We start from the raw sequence: 16,406 nt of genomic DNA, 5'->3' as shown, positions 1-16,406 counted from the left end.
TGGAGAATTAGATATGAGTGAATGAGTCTCATATTCTGTGTGTGTGTGTGTGTGTGTGTGTGTGTGTGTGTGTGTGTGTGTGTGTTTGCAGTGTGTGTGCATGTATGAGTATGAGTGCATGTATTTGTGTCTGTGTATATGTGTGAGTTTGATGTGTGTGTGATGTGTATGGGTGTGTGGGTGACTGTGATGTGTGTGTGTGTGTGTGTGTTTGCAGTGTATGTATATGTAAGAGTATGAGTGCATGTGAGTGTGTATTTGTGTCTGTGTGTATGTGTGAGTTTGATATGAGTGTGATGTGTATGGGTGTGTGGGTGACTGTGTGATGTGTGTGTATGTGTGAGTTTGATGTGAGTGTGATATGTATGGGTGTGTGGGTGACTGTGTGATGTGTGTGTATGTGTGAGTTTGATGTGAGTGTGATATGTATGGGTATGTGGGTGACTGTGATGTGTGTGTATGTGTGAATTTGATGTGAGTATGATGTGTATGGGTGTATGGGTGACTGTGTGATGTGTGTGTATGTGTGAGTTTGATTTAAGTGTGATGTGTATGGGTGTGTGGGTGACTGTGTGATGTGTGTGTGTGTGTGTGTAATGGCCTAGTCTGTATTTAGCTGAGCTGTGGGATGAAGAGCCATGCATGGTGGCTTATGCCTGTAATCTCAGTACTTGGGAGACTGAAGTAGGAGGATAGCCTTAGTACCAGGCCAGCCCCCTGTCTAAAAATTAAGACAAAAAGACAGAACAAAAGAAAATATCCCAAAGAACAAGAAGAAAATGAATGCATGCAGACTTTCCCTGAAGGGACGATGCTGTGGACTCAGTTCTCATTTCAGAGTTTCTGCTGGGCCACTTACCGCTTCTCTGATTTTGAGAAATTATTTAATTCTCTGAATCTTTATCATCTGTGAAAATGTGACTAGTCAAAGTGTCACGTCTCAAAGATAGTTATGAGAGTTGAATGAGATCCTTGTGTATAAAAGTTTCTATAAATTATGAAGTTGTCTAGTTCCAGGTGGTGAGAACAAATATTTGGCCAACCAACTTTCTGCTGACCAGGTCTGGCCATCTGGAGGTGTGTTCATCTCACTGCAGAACCTCTTTGGTTGGCAGTCTTCTGACATCCTGTGGAATGAGCAGACTGGAAGCAGGAAGTATTGCAGACATGGGCAGCTGAGGTGGAAGCAGGTGTGGAAACCCTAACACAGGCAATGCCGACACCTGGGGAGCTTATTTATTTACTCTCCTTTATGGGGCCACTTCTCACCCAAATAAACAAGAGAATGACTTTGGAAATAAAACCTATGTATGCAGTGATTTTTTTTTGTCCCCAAACTTGTCTGCCATTTGTACTTTTTCAGTAAATTGATATTAATCTAAAATTCCTGCATTTTAAGAGTTCATTTTTATTGAAGTCTTGCAAATTTCATACAATATATTTTGATCATATTTAGACCCCTTCCTCTAACTGCTCCCCCTAACAGTTCACCCCCACACCACCAGATTTTATGTACTCTGTCTATTTATTAAGGCCTATCAAGTCAAGTTTATATCCCCAAATGCCTTTTGGTGTGCATCCATGCAATAGAGCCTGGTTAACCAAACTAGCATCACCCCCTTAAAGGAAACCAACTCTTCCTCTCCCAGCAGCTATCACTTGACAGTAGTGCCTCAGCTAACTTATCCCCTTCTCCAGTTTCTGGGCTGGGACTTTGTCTGGCTTGGGCTTGTGTGGGTCTTATGTATATTGTCACCGTTGCTGAGAGTTCATATGAGTAATTTCCCACCTTCCTGGAAAGCTCTGTTTCCTTGTGGTCACCCAGCACCCCTGGCTCTTACAATCTCTCTGGTTCCTCTTCCACACTGGGCCCTGAGCCTTGGGCTGCAGAGGTTTGATACAGGTGTCCTATTCAGGGATACACACTCTGCAGTCTCTTACTCTCTGCACTTTGGCCAATTGTGGCTGTCTAGTTAATCACCATCTGTTGCACAAGAAAACTTCGCTGGTGAGAGTGGAGAGATGCATTAACACTCTTTCTGCCTCCTGTTCCACTGTGTTCCCTGAGCCTTAGGTGTAGAAAATGCATTGTAGCTGTGCCATTTATGGTTGGGCACCTTATAGACACTTATTCTCTGCATTTGGCCAGTTATGGAACTTTGTAATAGTCTCTATTTCACAAAGAAGCTTCTTTGATGAGTGCTGAAAGGCACACTTGTCTATAAATATGTATTTAGAATATAGAAAGAAATTACATTACTCTAGGGATGTGACAAAGGTAGGGTTTTCTCTAGGCTCTATGGCTTTTCCAGCCATGTGTATTTGGTTTTGTTTACAGTACCACATATGAATTCCCTCCCATTGGGCAGGCCTTAAGTCCAATTAGACAGCTGTTGATTACACCCAAGATAAAAGGGCCACTACTACACCAGTTACAATGATTTGCTGGGCTGGTCATCATTGTGGTTCATAGACTTTTTAACCAGATGCAGTCATTGATTGGTTTTCTCCCTTGGCAGTTTGTATAGTATCTTTTTGTACAATGAGAGCTGGTCTTCAAGGAGGAGGCCTTGATACCAATTTCAGCTCAGTTGCTCTAAGTCCTGTGTCTGAAGTATGTTCTGTCTTCAGCAATAACCCTCAGGTTCTGGGAGGCAATTGAGAGCTGCGGCAATAGCCTGTGTAACTGTGGGAGTCTCTTGGACTACACTGACTAATAACACCAAGGGAGGTTTCCCCTGCCTGGCACTGTACCTTTTGTTATATAGTCTTTGGCTATACACATGCATTCATATTATATTCTGTGTGTATTTTTCAGTGGGCTTTTGAATGAATACTTTCCTGCATTTTTGTGAAGACTACAGGGATCCTTGTTTGGTAGTAAATACTCATAAGTAGTGATATAAATTACATTTGAAAAACTTGTTTCCAGGGTATAAGATTAGAACTAATGAACAGAAGACATCAGTTGTCAGTTGGGCTCCAAGTGGAGACATGGTATGAATGCCTTTGAAGGATATCTTTATGTATGAGTCACTGACAAATGCCTAGCCGATTTTTCCATTATAAATGAATTATATCCCAAAGCATTGGATGAAGGAGTAGGTCAAGAATTATTAATGGTATTTGGGCTGTTTGTACAGACGATTTCAGAAAGGAGATCCAAAGAACACTCTTGAGTTCTATCTGCAGTGGATACATGCTTCACTCTGTGATCTGTTAAACCTAGAACTCGAGGTAGGCTAAAGTCAAAGATGTCATGGGATCAAGTTGGAGTTTGCAAGTCAATATTAATTCCCTTTTGCCAGAAAACCAGGAGGTCCTCAGTATATGGTAGCCATGCACTAAACAAGAAGAAAACAGCTTTCAGGGAGTTTAACTATGAGTCAGTGCTATGAACTCTGAGGTACATAAGATTATTTGGAAGCCACTGATGATGTAGTATGGGAAATGGAAGACCACAGAGACCTCATGCCATCATGTGCTATAGCTTCCTTTGAGATTGGTCAGAATCTGTAAAGTCAGCCAAGCTCAGATTTCTTTTCCATTTAGGAAAATTTATTGGCTGTGTTTTCTTACCATCATGGTAATTCTGTTAGTGAATAACATATCATTTGAAGATACAGTCTCTGTTTTATGACATTAATGCTGCCTTTAGGGGTGGAGGATATACATATGGAATTGTTAGGACAACAGTACAGAGGGCTGGGGTATAGCTCAGTGGTCAGGGCTCTAGGTTCCACCCTGTCACTGTAAATAAAACAATGTAGTTCTAGAAAGAATTCTATAGAATTTGACCAATTCATATAGACACTAAGAGTGCTTGGGCCTTCCATAGAAACTTGATTGACATTCAGGGTTCAATCTACCAGTTGTACAACCTATTTAATATGTGGTTTTCCAACTTATAAATTGCGCATACCTTCATATGTTTCATAAAATTGTTATAAGGGTCAAATGAGAGGGAGAAGTTCCTTTGGTTTGTTTATCTGTTTTGCACTGAAGATGGGCCCAGGGCGTGGTATATGCTAGACAAGTGCTCAGCCACCAAGCCACATCTTCAGTCCCAAGACACAGGATTTGGAAGTGTTTTTATGCCTTCAATAGGGACCACATTGATTATGGGAGAAGAAGAGGGGGGGACCTAACATGGACCTGTACTTTGAGGGCAGACACCATGTTGCCATTGACCTTGTGCCCATGGTGGCTGACAACATTCCTGCTTGTGAAGAGAGACTCAGTAAATGTTTTTGAATGCATGCATGCCAGGCTCGGTGGCCCATCCCCAACATATGTTAGCCTTTTAAATCTTCATGAAAATCTTGAATGGTAGATAGATTGTATCCCTCTCATAGATGAGGGAACAGAAATTTGGAGATTTAAACAACTTCATCTTGTGCAGGTGGAGTGATGAAGTCAGGATAGGAAAGTTAACCTGGTGTCAGAGCCCAGGCTCTGTTCATGACATGGTGTGGGCTTTCAGCTGTGAGAGCATTATCATTATTGCTGGACTAGGATGTGGCCATCATGCAGGGGGAAGGCCTTGGGTGCTTTACCAGTTGCACAGGTAGCTCCTTGACCAGGCTTCAGACAAGGACAACAGTTCCCTAAGCTGCCTGTCACAATTCCTATGACCTCTGCTAAGTGGCCAGTTGTGGTTTTTGCCCTTCGAAGTAAGATGCACAATACTGAAAGATGATACCATACAATAGGCCATCGTGTAGACTTATCATAGGGGCAGGAGAGAGGGGCAGGGTTGCAGGGACCTCATAGATAATGAAGTGCTTGAACAATGGCTTGGATTAAGTTTGCTATTAGCATTGCCCATTCTTTCTCATGGCCTCTCTCTCTGCCTCTTATGCTCCTTCAATTTGACTCATGGAGGGCCAGCAAGATAGCTCAGCAAATAGTCTCTTGCTACCGAGCCTGATGGCCTCAGTTCAGTCTTTGGAACACATATGGTGATGGGAGGAGAGAAATGACCCTTGCAAGTTATCCTCTGACCTCCACACACCCTCCCTCACTCCCCCCCAAAATAAATAAAATATAATAAACTGAAAAAGCTTTCACTCATGGAGAGAGAGAGTAAGTAAGGGCTAGAATTTTCCTTCTCGTCCTTGTTAAGATCAATAATTAAGACTGATTCCCATGCTGGTGTGCATCTCCCACATTCTTTATGACTTGCCCGTTCTTGGTGTCCCCAGGCTCTTAGGATAGTGAATTCTCTTGGAGCACTGTGTTGTAATCATCAGCTCATAATGAACAATAATAAAATGGTCTTAATAACACGGTCATTTTAAAACTCCCTCCTCTCCATCGGCAGAGTCTAGACTGTGTTATGAAATGAGCCAATCTTGTATTATTTGCCCCTCAGTTTATTTCCCAGGAATATCACAGGAGCCCTAGAGAAAAGGTGTATAGAAGAAACAGATGGGAACACACTTTACAGTTTTGGATTAAGGAGCTGGGGGAATGGCTGAGTGGGTAAACTGCCTGCTGTGTAAGCAGGAGGACCCACGGAAAAACTGGGAGAGATGACAAATATCGACATACCTACTGTTCCAGTGCTGGGAGGCAGAGACAGGAGGCTCCCTGGGGCTTCTCTGGTCAGCCAGTCTATGAGCTCCAGGTTTGGTGGAAGACCCTGTCTCAAAAAATAAGGTAGACAGCAATTGAAGAAGAAGCCAAACATCCCCCTCGTCCTCCATGTATGCACATGCACCCACCTGCTTACATGCACCACCCATATGAACACATACACACAAACACAAATCAGGTAAAGTTTGCTCGCAGATAGAACACGGTGAGAAGCTACTTTTAAGCTAAGCTCAGAGAGTACCTTGCACTGGTGCCCAAGTCCAGCCAGTTCCAGCCTTCAGTGTGTCAGATGCTGTGCTAACACACAGAGATGAGTCCTGGCTGTGGGAGACTCTTTCCACATTTCTCCCTACCCTGTGCGGAGTCCGCTGGGGTGAATTGTGTGAAGTTGTCAAAGGTTGCGCTGCTCTCCAGCACTTGGCGCTGGCTCCGCTGAAATGTGATGCCATTGGTTTTCAGTAAAGGTTCCCTTCTGCAGGGCTGCAAACACAGCTCAGCTGTTACCGTGTATACACAACCCGGGAGAAACCAACCCGCACCTTGGAGCAGCCTTTTTAACCCTGAGACTCTCCCAGCTCTCCTCTTCACACAGGAAGTTTCCTTCACTGTTGTCAGATTTAGCACTGTGTCCTGTCATCAGATCTGAGCCAAGCTCCTTGCTGCACAGTAGAGAGGCTTGCTTAAGACATTTGTCCTTGAAACTGCACCAAACTCTTGGAAGAACCCGGAACGTGTAAGTATGTATGATTTAGGCGGCAATAGGGCAGGGCAAAGCTGCAATGAGCCATTGTACAATATCCAATTAGCAGTACGGGAGGGATTTTTCCCACGTTATGTTACATTCGGTTTCAATTCGTTCTGAGGAAACAAATCAATTGTAGCTCCTGATACAGTGACTTTGCAGTAGATGGGGTTGTAATATGTTAGCTGTAACTATTTGGAGTTCTCATTTGGCATGTACATGTGACTTGTGGGACAATTACTGTGGGCATTAAACTATAAAACTTCTGAATTTTTATTAGGAATGCTAATTGCTGGTCATGTCCATCTTGAGAAACAAGTTAGCTTTTGGGGAATGCTTTTCAAAGAATTAATGACATAAATTCGTGGACAATAGGGTGAGTTTGTACCATGTTTGCTCTCCATAAAACATATTAGTTTGCAGTTTTAATTTACTCATAGTGTATTCCTCTGAGGTTTGGTTTTAATTGGATCTTACTCTGCTTGTCTGTCTGGTGTTGACTGTCTTGTGTGTATCTGTTCAAGTTACTTTGCTGGATTGCTGCAGACTGGTTAAACCTGTGTTTAGATTCTAAGAGCTACCAGGTGAAATAATTTGCTCAGGAATTTGGGGGAGGTGGTGGATTTGTTTGTCAAGGGTGGTCGTATTACCCTTGAAAGCTTTTGAGATGCACGACATGACCGACTGTCAGAGGGAGACCACAGACCAAACACGCCGAGGTTTTGAGTCAAATCTCAGCCTGCCCACTTTTGGAACTCCAACCCATAAAAGCCCGGTCCCCCTTTCTATCAATTTTTAATCTGCAACAATACTTATGTTTATAAGATTAATTTCTCTCAGATTAGTCTGATTGATGGCTGGATTGTGGTTTCTTAAGAGCTTGCTCCCTGAAACCCACAGCCGAGATGCATTCCATTTAACTAGTGAATGTAAAAACGAGTAACCATGGATTCGGCCACCACTAACTGCCAGTGCAGTGGCTTGTTGTAAACAATACAAATGAGCCGGGAGAGCAGGGGCAACCAGACATGAAATGATTTTAATAGAAATTACGGTAAAAGGTCATGTGATTTGGTATCTGCTTCTGTTCAGTTTTAAAGGGAAAGTCTGGTTTTTTTTCCTCCTCTCTCCCCCGTTACCTAATTCTAACCCACCAGAGTAGATACCTTTGAGCTTGGCAAGTCCCACTCTGGCCTTCCACGAAGAAAGGTAGCCCATGTATTTTGGGCAAAGTGTGGGGACTTGGGTATTTGACTTGGTAAGTACCTTTATTTTAGAAACAACAAACAAACAAAGGTCTGAGTATTTTGGAGTTTTTAGTGTGCTAACTGCACACTAGACGTTCGGACACAATGGGATCATAGGTCACTTTACTCCTTCCCTTTTAAATGGCATGTCTGTCTTTTTGCCTCCTTCCTGGGTCTCTGGATTAATCTGTAACCTTGGTTTTTCTGAAAACTGTCATTTGCTTCCAAATCAACTTCTGCAGGGCGGTATTAAGTGCACTCAGGTCTTGGGGCAAGTGCTGGGCCTGGCCTCGGGGTCTTCATGCACCCAGACCTTTCTTTAGTTCTACAGGGTCTGAGTCTCATAACGACATCTGCATTTCTCTGGAAGGGATAGTTTCATATGTGAAAATGGTTGTCTTCATAAATTCACTTTCAACTAAGAAAATGAACACTGCCCATCTGAGGTCTGATCTCATGGTGTCTTTGGCAAGCTTTGATCAGCTATGTTGATGAAAACACAAGAAGAAAGTCTGGTTGTCAGAGTTTCAGGGCTGAGGGCCACTTAGGAGCACAGCTGTGCCTTTGTCCAGATTTGGAGGTGAACCTCGTCACACACAGTGGGGATGCTGTCAGACTCAAAGTCGCACAGGCACTTTAAGGACTTGGCTAGGTGTGCTTGTGTTAAAGTGAAACAGGCTGGAACTGGTGTTTAGGGCTCCATCCCTTCCACTCCTAGATGGCATAAATGACCACATCGTCCTAGGATGAAAGATAATGACGTGTTTGTGATTTACCTCTTTTGGAGGTACAGAATCGCCTGCATAGCTGCATAATTGAGCACATATTCAGGGCATATTACATTGTATGGATTTCAGGTGTGTGTTTTTCTAGTCGTACCCTTACTGTGCCAGAGCCAATAAACCCATGGAAATTGTAATTAAGGAGCTCAACGAGATCTAAAAGCATTAACCCCTCCATCTACTCTTAAGATTTTATCTAGCAAACTCTGTTTAGACCCATAAGTGCTAATATTTATGGGTGGTGGTTGTTTTGAATATCAATCTTTTGAAGATGTTGGAGAGCCTCAGTGCATAATTGGACTGACAAATTCTTCAAAATGTCTCCGCTAAGGATGTGGGGTTAGGATTTACTTGGTACTTTAACACTAACTGTGCTTATCAAAAAGAGCTGAAACTTAAGTAACAGATGTGTATAGCAGAGGTCAATTTCAAGCATAGGTTGAGAATAACCAAGTCCAAGTGAGGTTATGGGTAAATTATAATAAAAATATAGTTCTTTTTTTAAAAAATTATTTATTTAATAACCACACAATCAGAAGAAGCAGTTTATTACAACAGCAGTAACATACTCAATAACAATTTCCAGAGCTAAGATGCATCTCCTTCAAAATTGGCTGCAAATTTTTAGGTTTACACTTGAATTAATACAGTTATACAATATTGTACTCAGTACTCAGTATAAACCCTATAAGACATAAAATTAAATGAGGTTTTACAATATTGTACTCAGTATAAACCCTATAAGACATAAAATTAAATGAGGTTTTAACCTTTAAAAAAGATTTCCATTTCACTATAAATACACAGTTTCATACAGAAAAATTCATTTTCAGTACAATTGACACTAAAATGCACAAGGATTTCTAATCTCTATATAGCTGATTATTACTAGTCACAGTCGGTTACTTTCTGAGCTCCTTGGCATCTGAGCATGGATATAAAGTCATCAGGTAGATTTCAATGGTAATGTTTTTTTACAATCCACCAATTATTGAGGAGCAAATTTTTATGCTTTGAAGAATTATTATTTTTTTTTAAATTAATTATTTTTACACCCACTTCCCAGATAGCACCCTCCCATAGCCTCCCTCCCCCCACTAGAGCCCTTATACTCTGATATCCTTGCTACTATCTGCTGTGTTGTCAGCACCCGTAGCCATTCCCCGCTACTTGCCCTTCTGGTGAATCAAGTCAGCCTATCTAGAGGTCTTTGTTTTAGGAGGGTCAGCTGTCCCTCATCTAGTGGTAATCAGTTGTCAATACTCCTTTAGATAAGATTAGGGTCTGCTGTTCATTTTCCCAGTTCTATGCTGGGTTACTATCTGGGAATCCCTTTGGCCACCCTGGCCAACAACTCAAAAGTAGGTATCGTCTGTCTGGCATTGTTGCTTGTTATGTAGCCTTTAGCTATACATATGGACTCTTATGAAATTATATTGGCTCCTTTAATCTAAATACCAGACTGGTGTTACTAACCTTCTTGGGTGTTTAACAGACATACTTTGAGGCCTATAATAATTTGGTCAGAGGGACATAAAGGACAGTTTTTTCTCCTTGCCCTCCTAGGTTGACTAGTTACAGGATGTGGGAGACAGGCTTGAGCCTAGGGTGAAAGTCCTAATGACAGCCACACAGCAGGCCTGAGGCAACGGCCCAACCACTTCATATAGGCCGAATTGGTAAAAGAAAGGAGCAAGGGGCTCCTCCCAAGCCCATGTGACCCCTGAGGAACAAATCCTCAAACGACCTTAAGAGTAAAAATAAATAGGTTTATCTGGTCCAACTGTGTGGCCTTAACACCCAAAAGGAAAGTATAACCAAAGATTAAAAATATAGTTCTTAATTTTTTCCTCATCTTGTTCTCTAAGCTGAAGTACAGGACTAAAAGTATCAGTCACCGGGGGTTTAGAAAGAAGCATGATCATTGGAGATGTAGGTTGGGGTCTTTGCTTTTGACAAAACAATGATTTTTAAGATTGCTTTAAAAAGATTTATTTTTATTTGTATAAGGGTTTGTCTGTGTGTCTTTTTGTGCATCACATGTGTGTGTGCAGTGTCCATGGAGGGCAGAAGAAGACATTGGATCCCCTGGAGTCACAGATGGTGACTGGATCCTCTGGAGTCACAGAGCTGCCATGTGGGTGCTGAGACCTGAACATCAAGCGCAGCCAGTGCTCATAACCACTGAGTCATCTCTCCAGTCTCTGTTTTTTAAAAATATTTTTGGTAAAATGACTTTATCTCTCTGACTGTTGTAGTCTCATGAATTGACGGAGGGTATTAGAGCATCTCAGCGGAGGTTGGAGAGAGGAGCCAGTGTATAGATAATAGTCGGCACTGTGTCTGCATAGTAAGTTCTTAGTGAGCTGAAACTAGCCTCATTAATTGAGAAGCTCATGTCACAGCTCACCCTGTCCTGGTGACAGTTCTATACTGTAGTAACTTGGGAGATGGCAACTCAGTTCATAGCATCCTATAGTGCTTTACATAACATTTTATTAAAACCAGAATTGATATCTTACATATTTTTTCATTTTCATGCAAAATTATGTAGGAGTTTTATTAACTTTCTTTTGTTTTTTTTTTTTTTGTTTTTTTTTTAGCATTTCTGAGACTGTGGCTATTGAAATACCATATAGGATCCTATTGCTAGGGTTGGTGGCAAAAAAGATTTAAATGTATCAGACATTCATAGTTATATGTATAACCCTATTGCTAGAGTTGAGAATATAAGAATATTTATGACACTTGTGGGCCATTGAGATGGCTTAACAGGGAAAGGCACTTGCTGCACCAAGTCTGACCCCTGAATTCAATTCCCAGAATCCACATAAAGGTGAGCGGAGAGGAGAGACTCCTCAGAGTTACCTTCGGACCTCCGCATGCCTGATGTGGTAAACCTTCTACATGCAAGCAGTAATAATAATTAAAAATTTAAAAAGACATTTGTAATTTCCTTAATCTTAAAAGTTTAAAACTCTGGTTACTAGTTGGTTTCCAAGATTGTCAACTACAGTAAAAGCAGGAATAATGGTTCTGTTGATGTAGCTTATATGCCATCAAGGAGAAAGTTATTGAATACTTTGATATGTCTTTTGCCCTTTGCCCTTGACCTAAAATATAAAGGTCGTATTCCTTCAGTCCTCCCTCCTGCCCCTTCCTTCTTCTCCCTCTCTTCATTCCATATTCTTTCCACTACATTGTAGTTCCTTTTTCTTTGCGACTCAGAGGGATCAGGGAAGGAAAGAAGAGGAACAGTAGACCCACAGTCTTTTGATGCCAGCTCTGGTTTTATAAACGGAAGCTTTTAGAAGAGTCAGAAAAATCTGTTTTTCTTTCTCCTGCTATTGAACTAGAGAGCCAGGTCTGAAGTGACCCGCAGACCCCAGGGAAGCCCTGCTCAGGAACTATTTGTTGATTCATTGATTAAACACATGGAGAGAAGGGGCATCAAGCATGGAGATCCCCTTAGTAGTGAAGGCTTTGAACCTCCTAGCTGCAGTGTGCGGTGGGATGGCTTCGGAGTGACCTTCTGACGACTAATCTCCTTTAAGAACTGAATCAAAGCAGTTAAGGGATTTTGTCAGATGGATTTTGTCTGCAGTTGGTTTTTGGCAGTTTCAGGCCGAAAGTGATACATTCGCCATGAAAATATGAATTTCTCTTTTTTTTTTTCTCCCCAGAAAGGAATGAAGAGAGGGTGCCAGCGGAGATCTCCAGAGAGGGGCTTTTGTTTGTTCGTGGCACTGTTTGGGAAGGGACAGCTGTGAGGTGGCTGCCTTTCTCACACTTCTAGCCAGCCTTTTCTTTAACTGCTCTTGTCTGATGGTCCCATCACCAAAGGAGTCAGTAAAATGAATTTTCTTCTAGAATCCTCTCTGGTCAGAATTGAACATGATGGCAGTCTATAATCTGTTTCTCCAGACATCACAAAATAGATTGAGCTGGAAGTATTTCATTGCATAGATATACAAGTGGTCCAAGGTCACGCACCTTGTAAGTGAAAGTCGCGACAAAAGTTCAGAGTTGTCTTGCATTACAGGCTGTCCTTTCTGTAGTCTGTTCTACTATAGGATGGAATTCAAAAACAATCCAACTTAGGAAGTGGAGAGACTATCTTAAAGTGATTATAGAAAAGAATCATATATGTCTAGGTCAAATCTCAATGCTGTTCTTTTACAACTTGTGACTCTTGAGAAAGACAGCCATTCAGGGCTGTGAGAAACTGAGATTAAAACACTTACATATTAGATTTGTTGTGAGGATTAAGTCAGATGACATATCTTAAGTGCTTAGTCTTGCCCTTACATGAGAGAGGTAGCAGTAAATCTTATTGTCAGTCTTTCCTATTTTGAAATGAGCAGTGTGCTCATGGGAAGTATGCATCTGGAAGGGACCAATGGATTTCAACATTTCCTTATGTTGTAGCAAATACAGAAAATGTATGAGAAGAGGTACTAGTTGCTTGGCACAGAGGGTCAATAGTCATTGATGATGATGGGGATGATGGAGATGCTGATGTTTGTGGGTGGTATGTACCTGCAGTAAATGAGCTCAGGGCTGTGAGCAGTTCCTAAAACTTTAACTTGGGTGTACTGGTTTCTTTCCTGCATAAGAGAAAAAAGTCAGAATGTTGGTATATAAGAGCCCTGCTAATGCAGGCACAATTTCAGTCATTTAAAGAGAAAGAAGGTGATCAATTGACTCAGAAATTTATCCTCCATGGAAAAACAAAGTCAGGGTTGGGTGGGAGGAGAGGTGACAGGAGCAGTGGGAGGGGGAAGAGGCACTGCCTCATGGAGGCTTCCACAGATGCAGATCTCCTCTCCCACCAGGACCTAGGTGTCCTTCTGTTTCTGAGGTCACATAGCAGAGCAGGAAAGTAGACTTTTCTGGTGGACTCAGGTCGCTCAAAGCAAAAGAGAAATGACCTTATACGTGTCCATCTGGGTCCCTGTTCATCTAGTTCCTGTCCCACCTACTTTTCCATGTGATGCAGTAGTGCCTGTCAGTGACTGCGACTTCCTGCTGGTAACAAATTCCTGGCATTGCTCCCGCTAGGCCACCTTTTCTCTTTTCTTGTCTTTGATAGGAATCATGACGTTGGCTTGTGGTGAGGGCCGAGTAAGTTAATGCATGTAAGAGTCTAGAGAAGAGCATCGGGCACATTTTAAGAGTTCAGGGAACGTTAGTAATGATTAGATGTAGTTTCTCCCTCGCACACACTGTTTGTCAGGGCAGTGTCTTATCTTGAGATTCTCCTCCAAATCTGCCATTTTTCCTATTATTCACTATGCCATAAATATTTGGAACTGATACTTAGTTTGAAAATAATAATGGCTCTTCTTTATTGCACATTTAAATAGGCATGATGCCACGTGCTGTGTGTGGTATCATTATTGATCCAATTCTCTCATTAATCTTATGCAATATTTTCATCTCCATCTTATAAATGGTGATGGAACTTGCCCAAGTCCACAGACAATGAACTGCAGGGCCAGGCCTTGGCTTTATCATCTTCCTTGTAAGTGGCTGTTCTGCCCCGTTCACCTGACACAATTTGTAGGACTTTTTTTAAAGAAAAAGTATATTTTCTGGAATGAAAGATGAGAAGGAAAAGAAAGAGGAAGTGTGTGTGTGTGGAAGTATGTGGGGGAAGTGTGTGTGTGTGTGTGTGTGTGTGTGTGTGTGTGTGTAGAATGTGCATGTGGAAGTGTGTGTGTGGGTGTGTGTGGATGGGGGAAGTGTGTGTGTGTGGAAGTGTGTAGGGGAAGTGTGTGTGTGTGTGTGGGTGTGTGGATGGGGGAAGTGTGTGTGTGTGGAAGTGTGTGGGGGAAGTGTGTGTGTGGGTGTGGGTGTGTGTGGATGGGGGAAGTGTGTGTGGGGGGAAGTGTGTGTGTGTAAGTGTGTGTGGAGGGGAGAAGTGTGTGTGTGGGGAGTGTGTGTGTGATGTATGTGGGTGTGTGTGGATGGGGGAAGTGTGTGTGTGGGGGGAAGTAGTGTGTGTGTGTGTAAGTGTGTGTGAGGGGGAGAAGTGGGGGGGGGGAGTGTGTGTATGTGTGGAAGTGTGTGTGTGTGGGGGAAGTGTGTGTGTGGGGAGTGTGTGTGGGGGGAGTGTGTGTGTGTAAGTATGGGTGTGTGTGGGTGTGGGGGAAATGTGTGTGTGTGGGAAGTGTGTGTGTGTATGGGTGGGAGAAGTGTGTGTGGGGGAAGTGTGTGTGTGTGGGGAGTGTGAGTGTGTGTGTAAGTGTGTGTGGGGGGAAGTGTGTGTGTGTGGTAGTGTGTGTGGGGGGGAAGTGTGTGTGGGGGGAAGTGTGTGTGTGTGGTAGTGTGTGTGGGGGGGAAGTGTGTGTGGGGGGAAGTGTGTGTGTGTGGTAGTGTGTGTGGGGGGGAAGTGTGTGTGGGGGGAAGTGTGTGTGTGTGGTAGTGTGTGTGGGGGGGAAGTGTGTGTGGGGGGAAGTGTGTGTGTGTGGTAGTGTGTGTGGGGGGGAAGTGTGTGTGGGGGGAAGTGTGTGTGTGTGGTAGTGTGTGTGGGGGGGAAGTGTGTGTGGGGGGAAGTGTGTGTGTGTGGTAGTGTGTGTGGGGGGGAAGTGTGTGTGGGGGGAAGTGTGTGTGTGTGGTAGTGTGTGTGGGGGGGAAGTGTGTGTGGGGGGAAGTGTGTGTGTGTGGTAGTGTGTGTGGGGGGGAAGTGTGTGTGGGGGGAAGTGTGTGTGTGTGGTAGTGTGTGTGGGGGGGAAGTGTGTGTGGGGGGAAGTGTGTGTGTGTGGTAGTGTGTGTGGGGGGGAAGTGTGTGTGGGGGGAAGTGTGTGTGTGTGGTAGTGTGTGTGGGGGGGAAGTGTGTGTGGGGGGAAGTGTGTGTGTGTGGTAGTGTGTGTGGGGGGGAAGTGTGTGTGGGGGGAAGTGTGTGTGTGTGGTAGTGTGTGTGGGGGGGAAGTGTGTGTGGGGGGAAGTGTGTGTGTGTGGTAGTGTGTGTGGGGGGGAAGTGTGTGTGGGGGGGAGTGTGTGTGTGGGGGTGGAAGTGTATGTGTATGTAGAGGGTGCGGGGGAGCTCATTTCACACTCAAGTAACCCAGGGAAATGGATGGTCTAGGATCATCATTCCAGCTCTAACTACCTATTTTTAATGTTTATTTATTCATTCTTATTTTATGTGTATGAGTGTTTCACTTGTATGTATATAAGTTCACCTATGTTGTGCATGCCCATGGAGGTCAGAGAGGGTATCAGATACCTCAGAATTAGACTTACAGATGATTGTTAGCTGCATGTACGTGCTGGGAACTAAATCAGGATCCTCTACAAGAGCAATCAGTGCTCTTAACCACTGCGCCATCTCTCCAGCCCTGATTCAGCCCATTTTAAACAGTATTTAGTCAAAAGCAGCACAACTAGGGATGATGGCTTTGAGACTTATACTGTGGTCAGTTTTTGACCTCTAGATCTGAGACATCTTCTATGTCATGCTGCTCTTGAGACCTGAGTTTCCCACAGAGGTAAAGTAGACACAGGAAGAGGCCCAAGAGGAAGAAGTTCTGGTACATTAGCATGAGACAAGTCATGCCGCCATCCTCATAGTCCTTCATGGGTTAGCACTGGAGGATCCCTAAGTCCTGTTACCCTTTTGCAACTATCAGCATGAAGTGGATTAATGTATAGCGAGAGCAATGTGCTCACTATGATGCAATCTTTTTCATTTAAGTATGCTTCTCACTTCTTTTCTTACTTAATTGATCTTAAAAGATCTTGCAAGCTAAACAAGCCGCATTTTCTTCCCAGTTTGATGGATGAAGAAACCAAGTGTTCTAGTTTGTTCTTCATTGCTGTGACAAAACACTCTGACCAATACCAACTTGGGGAAGAAAGGGTTTATTCAGCTTACCTCTCCCAGGTCACAGTTCATCACTGAGGAAGCCCAAGGTAGGAACTCAAGGCAGGAGCTGGAGCATAAGCCATGGAGGAATGCTGCTTACTGGCTTGCTCCCCTGGCCCCTGCTCAGCCTGCTTTTTTATACAACACAAGCCCACCTGTCCAGGGGT

At 43.2% G+C, this 16,406-nt stretch overlaps 1 protein-coding gene across 3 annotated transcripts in view; it reads left to right on the top strand.

Annotated features, from left to right (window-relative positions):
* Esrrg (estrogen related receptor gamma) overlaps positions 1-16,406 on the top strand; it is a 635,772-nt gene that overhangs the window by 6,900 nt on the left and 612,466 nt on the right. The window contains exon 1 of one of the 3 annotated variants that reach the window (XM_008834810.2): positions 6,133-6,331. The exons of the other annotated variants lie outside the window; for them this stretch is intronic. The gene's annotated coding sequence lies outside the window, so the exon portion shown is untranslated. Of the gene's footprint in view, positions 1-6,132; positions 6,332-16,406 lie in introns of those variants that run through there. 3 annotated transcript variants of the gene reach the window in all.

This window comes from Nannospalax galili, unplaced genomic scaffold, assembly GCF_000622305.1.
Source record: "Nannospalax galili isolate Female #2095 unplaced genomic scaffold, S.galili_v1.0 scaffold657, whole genome shotgun sequence".
Classification (NCBI taxonomy): domain Eukaryota; kingdom Metazoa; phylum Chordata; class Mammalia; order Rodentia; family Spalacidae; genus Nannospalax; species Nannospalax galili.
The sequence above is the reverse complement of the archived record's forward strand: the minus strand, read 5'-3'. Positions and strand labels throughout refer to the sequence as shown.